This window comes from Heptranchias perlo, chromosome 9 (genome assembly GCF_035084215.1).
Source record: "Heptranchias perlo isolate sHepPer1 chromosome 9, sHepPer1.hap1, whole genome shotgun sequence".
In the NCBI taxonomy this organism is placed as follows: Eukaryota; Metazoa; Chordata; class Chondrichthyes; order Hexanchiformes; family Hexanchidae; genus Heptranchias; species Heptranchias perlo.
Window position 1 is genome coordinate 1,315,947 of NC_090333.1, and position 6,564 is coordinate 1,322,510.

Genomic DNA, 6,564 nt, shown 5'->3' on the forward strand with positions numbered 1-6,564 from the left:
ACCAGACCGCAGAGACCATTACCAGACCGCAGAGACCATTACCAGACCGCAGAGTCCATTACCAGACCACAGAGACCATTACCAGACCGCAGAGACCATTACCAGGCCGCGGAGTCCATTACCAGACCGCAGAGACCATTACCAGACCGCAGAGACCATTACCAGACCGCAGAGTCCATTACCAGACCGCAGAGACCATTACCAGACCGCAGAGACCATTACCAGACCGCAGAGACCATTACCAGACCACAGAGTCCATTACCAGACCGCAGAGACCATTACCAGACCACAGATTCCATTACCAGACCGCAGAGTCCATTACCAGACCGCAGAGTCCATTACCAGACCGCGGAGACCATTACCAGACCGCAGAGACCATTACCAGACCGCAAAGACCATTACCAGACCGCAGAGACCATTACCAGACCGCAGAGTCCATGACCAGACCACAGAGACCATTACCAGACCGCGGAGACCATTACCAGACCGCAGAGACCATTACCAGACCACAGAGTCCATTACCAGACCGCAGAGACCATTACCAGACCGCAGAGACCATTACCAGACCGCAGAGACCATTACCAGACCGCGGAGACCATTACCAGACCGCAGAGACCATTACCAGACCACAGAGACCATTACCAGACCGCAGAGACCATTACCAGACCGCGGAGACCATTACCAGACCGCAGAGACCATTACCAGACCGCAGAGACCATTACCAGACCGCAGAGTCCATTACCAGACCGCGGAGACCATTACCAGACCGCAGAGACCATTACCAGACCGCAGAGACAATTACCAGACCGCAGAGTCCATTACCAGACCGCAGAGACCATTACTAGACCGCAGAGACCATTACCAGACCACAGAGTCCATTACCAGACTGCAGAGACCATTACCAGACCGCAGAGACCATTACCAGACCGCGGAGACCATTACCAGACCGCAGAGTCCATTACCAGACCACAGAGACAATTACCAGACCGCAGAGTCCATTACCAGACCGCAGAGTGCATTACCAGACCGCAGAGTCCATTACCAGACCGCAGAGACCATTACCAGACCGCAGAGACCATTACCAGACCGCGGAGACCATTACCAGACCGCAGAGTCCATTACCAGACCACAGAGACCATTACCAGACCGCAGAGTCCATTACCAGACCACAGAGACCATTACCAGACCGCAGAGTCCATTACCAGACCGCAGAGACCATTACCAGACCGCGGAGACCATTACCAGACCACAGAGTCCATTACCAGACCGCAGAGACCATTACCAGACCGCGGAGACCATTACCAGACCACAGAGTCCATTACCAGACCGCGGAGTCCATTACCAGACCGCAGAGACCATTACCAGACCGCAGAGACCATTACCAGACCGCAGAGACCATTACCAGACCGCGGAGACCATTACCAGACCGCAGAGACCATTACCAGACCACAGAGACCATTACCAGACCGCGGAGTCCATTACCAGACCGCAGAGACCATTACCAGACCGCGGAGACCATTACCAGACCGCGGAGTCCATTACCAGACCGCGGAGTCCATTACCAGACCGCAGAGACCATTACCAGACCGCAGAGTCCATTACCAGACCGCAGAGTCCATTACCAGTCCGCGGAGACCATTACCAGACCGCAGAGACCATTACCAGACCGCAGAGACCATTACCAGACCGCGGAGACCATTACCAGACCACAGAGACCATTACCAGACCGCAGAGACCATTACCAGACCACAGAGTCCATTACCAGACCGCAGAGACCATTACCAGACCACAGAGACCATTACCAGACCGCGGAGACCATTACCAGACCGCAGAGACCATTACCAGACCACAGAGTCCATTACCAGACCACAGAGACCATTACCAGACCGCAGAGACCATTACCAGACCGCAGAGACCATTACCAGACCACAGAGTCCGTTACCAGACCACAGAGACCATTACCAGACCGCAGAGACCATTACGAGACCGCAGAGACCATTACCAGACCGCAGAGACCATTACCAGACCGCAGAGACCATTACCAGACCGCAGAGACCATTACCAGACCGCAGAGACCATTACCAGACCGCAGAGACCATTACCAGACCGCAGAGACCATTACCAGACCGCAGAATCCATTACCAGACCGCGGAGTCCATTACCAGACCGCAGAGACCATTACCAGACCGCAGAGACCATTACCAGACCGCGGAGACCATTACCAGACCGCAGAGACCATTACCAGACCGCGGAGACCATTACCAGACCGCAGAATCCATTACCAGACCGCAGAGACCATTACCAGACCGCAGAGACCATTACCAGACCGCAGAGACCATTACCAGACCGCAGAGACCATTACCAGACCGCAGAATCCAATACCAGACCGCAGAGACCATTACCAGACCGCAGAGTCCATTACCAGACCGCAGAGTCCATTACCAGACCGCGGAGACCATTACCAGACCACAGAGTCCATTACCAGACCGCAGAGACCATTACCAGACCGCGGAGACCATTACCAGACCGCGGAGTCCATTACCAGACCGCAGAGTCCATTACCAGACCGCAGAGTCCATTACCAGACCGCAGAGACCATTACCAGACCGCAGAGTCCATTACCAGACCGCAGAGACCATTACCAGACCGCAGAGACCATTACCAGACCGCAGAGACCATTACCAGACCGCAGAATCCATTACCAGACCGCAGAGACCATTACCAGACCGCAGAGACCATTACCAGACCACAGAGTCCATTACCAGGTATTATAGGATATTGTCATATACCCCTATTGCCCATATGTGGAGGTATTATAGGATATTGTCAAATATCCTTTACCTCTACTACAACTTTGAGGAATAAGAAACACTGAAAACATCTGGTTAATACTCTTTATTAAATCAAGTTAATGAAATAATAAAACACACCTATAATTACTCGGTCTATCCCTTTCTCCTTTTTTAAACAACAGTACAACGTTAGCAGTCCTCCAATCCTCCGGCACCACGCCTGTAGCCAGAAAGGATTGCAGTGTATATGAGATATAGCGACCAATTATACTCACATACCGAGGACTCCTTCGGGAGATCACAAGTGTGTCGTCTTGACTGCTTACGCTAACCTCAGCAAGACTAGATTGAAGTTCTCTCGGAGCTCCAGAGTGTTGTAACTTTTATAAGTTTCATTACGTAGGACAAATGTGTGTACCATATGTCATCACGTTCTGTCTGTGTGCTATGGATACAACTGCTACCATTTGGCATTAAAATTAGCTGTTACCATTTGTTGTGCAAGCCTTTGATGTCTTATCTAAGGAGGAGGAGTGTGAAATATTGAATGGAATAAACATAGTGAGAGAGCAAATATTAAGGGGTTCAGCATCTTTAAAAGTAGATAAATCACCAGGCCCAGATGAAATGTATCCCAGGCTGTTAAGAGAAACAAGGGAGGAAATAGCGGAGGCTCTGACCATCATTTTCCAATCCTTTCTGGCTACAGGCGTGGTGCCGGAGGATTGGAGGACTGCTAACGTTGTACCGTTGTTTAAAAAGGGAGAAAGGGATAGACCGAGTAATTATAGGCCAGTCAGTCTAACCTCGGTAGTGGGCAAATTATTGGAAACAATTCTGAAGGACAGTAGTAATCGTCATTTAGAAAGGCACGGATTAATCAAGGACGGACAACGTGGATTTGTTAAGGGAAGGCCGTGTCTGACTAACTTGATTGACTTTTTTGAGGAGGTAACAAGAAGGGTCGATGAGGGTAGTGCATTTGATGTGGTCTACATGGATTTTGGCAAGGCTTTTGACAAGGTCCCACATAGCAAACTGGTAAAAGTAAAAGCTCATGGGATCCAAGGGAAAGTGGCAAGTTGGATCCAAAATTGGCTCAGTGACAGGAAGCAAAGGGTAATGGTCGGCGAGTGTTTTTGTGACTGGAAGGCTGTTTCCAGTGGGGTTCCACAGGGCTCAGTACCAGGTCCCTTGCTTTTTGCGGTATATATTAATGATTTAGATTTAAATGTATGGGGCATGATTAACAAGTTTGCAGATGATTCAAAAATTGGCCGTGTGGTTGATCGTGAGGAGGAAAGATGTAGACTGCAGGAAGGTGGTCTGATAGGCAGAAAAGTGGCAAATGGAATTAAATCCGGAGAAGTGTGAGGTAATGCATTTGGGAAGGGCAAACAAGGCAAGGGAATACACAATAAATGGGAGGATACTGAGAGGTGTAGAGGAACAGAGGGACCTTGGAGTGTATGTCCACAGATCCCTGAAGGTAGCAGGACAGGTAGATAAGGTGGTTAAGAAGGCATACGGGATACTTTCCTTTATTAGCTGAGGCGTAGAATATAAGAGCAGGGAGGTTATGCTAGAACTGTTTAAAACATTGGTTCGGCCACAGCTTGAGTACTGTGTACAGTTCTGGTCACCACATTACAGGAAGGATGTAATTGCACTAGAGAGGGTACAGAGTAGATTTACAAGGATGTTGCCAGGACTGGAGAATTTTAGCTACGAGGAAAGATTGGATAGGCTGGGATCGTTTTCTTTGGAAAAGAGGAGGCAGAGGGGAGATTTAACTGAGGTGTATAAAATTATAAAGGGCCTGGATAGAGTGGATAGGAAGGACCTATTTCCCTTAGCAGAGAGGTCAATAACCAGAGGGAAAAGATTTAAAGTAATTGGTAGAAGGATTAGAGGGGAGTTGAGGAGAATTTTTTTCACCCAGAGGGTGGTGTGGGTCTGAAACTCACTGCCTGAAATGGTGGTAGAGGCAGAAACCCTCAACTCATTTAAAAAGTACTTGGCTATGCACTTGAACTGCCGTGATTTACAAGGCTACGGACCAAGAGTTGGAGAGTGGGATTAGGCCGGATAGCTCTTTTTCGGCCGGCACAGACACACTGGGCCGAATGGTCTCCTTCTGTGCTGTGAATTTCTATGATTCTATGATCTCTTCCAATCTTTATTGAAAAAGGAACTTGCCTACACTGGAGTCGATTCAACGATTGAGGACATTCCTTTCTCACACTCCGCCCTGCTCTGCTCTGCTAAAAGCCTGTCTGGTACATCCGTGTGTCTTTCTGAAGTGCATTTTAACCCTACTCGAGCTCAATATTATATATAAATGCCAACCACCTTATTCTATTTAATAATCTTCATGTGGCTTTCCTTGCACTCTGCCCTGGTGATCAGAACGGGACCCAGTACTTCAGGTGCATTCTGATCTCAGCACTGCATAGTTTCAGCATAACATCCGCTCCCCCCCCCAACCCTGTTTATTATGGCAACTGAAACTTTAGATTTACAAATGAAGGGAGATTTCCTCCGCTATTCCTAGAAAATATGCTCTTCACATTCAGGCTTAAAACTTTGCAACCAATAAAAAGTGAGAAGTCGCCCCCTCCCCTCCTCCAACAAATATTCTGCAAGGTGTGATTTTTCAGTTCTGAAGAAGCTGTGTTTTTCAGCTAAATGTTCTTTTAAATATGTATTAACTTTTTCCATCAGGTTTACATTTTATGGTTTGTTTTTGTTAAGATTATAGAGTTGATTTTCTGAATTATTCCAGAGACTTAGGCACATAATCCAGGCCGGAGGGAGTGCTGCACTGCCCGAGGTGTCGTCTGTCGGATGAGACGTTAAACTGAGGCCCCGTCTGCCCTCTCAGGTGGACGTAAAAGATCCCATGGGCGCTATTTCGAAGGAGAGCAGGGGGAGTTCTCCCCGGTGTCCTGACCCAATATTTATCCCTCAACCAACATCACTAAAAAAAACAGATTATCTCATCATCATCGCATTGCTGTTTGTGGGATCTTGCTGTGCGCAAATTGGCTGCTGCGTTTCCGACATCACAACAGTTCAAAAAGTACTTAATTGGCTGTGGAAGCGCTTTAGGGTGTCCTGATGTGCTAAAAATAAAAAGCACGATATAAATGCAATTTATTTATTCATTCCTTCCTGCTTTTCTTTCTATCTGTCTCACTCCTGACCTTTCCCTGATGGTCACAGCTCTGCATTGTTATTATTTTTAGAGCAGCAAACACTCAGCACATCGACACTAGGGGGCGCGCGCACGCGCATTGCTTATATTTCGAAAAGAAATTCCGGCTGAGACAAGGCCACCGCTATCGAGCGGGGTCCTCAGTGCGGGGCAAGTAGCGACGCAGCCTCGCCGCGGTCACCTGTTTAGGGTCCTGGGTGCGGGGCAAGTAGCGGCGGAGGTTCGCTGCGGTTATCTATTTAGGGTCCTGAGTGCGGGGCAAGTAGCGGCGCAGCCTCGCCGCGGTCGCCTGTTTAGGGTCCTGGGTGCGGGGCAAGTGGCGGCGCAGGCTCGCCTGTTTAGGGTCCTGAGTGCGGTGCAAGTAGCGGCGCAGGCTCGCCGCGGTCACCTGTTTAGGGTCCTGAGTGCGGGGCAAGTAGCGGCGCAGGCTCGCCGCGGTCGCCTGTTTAGGGTCCTGAGTGCGGGGCAAGTGGCGGCGCAGGCTCGCCGCGGTCGCCTGTCCGGGGTCCTGAATGCGGGGCAAGTGGTGGCGCAGGCTCGCCGCGGTCGCCTGTC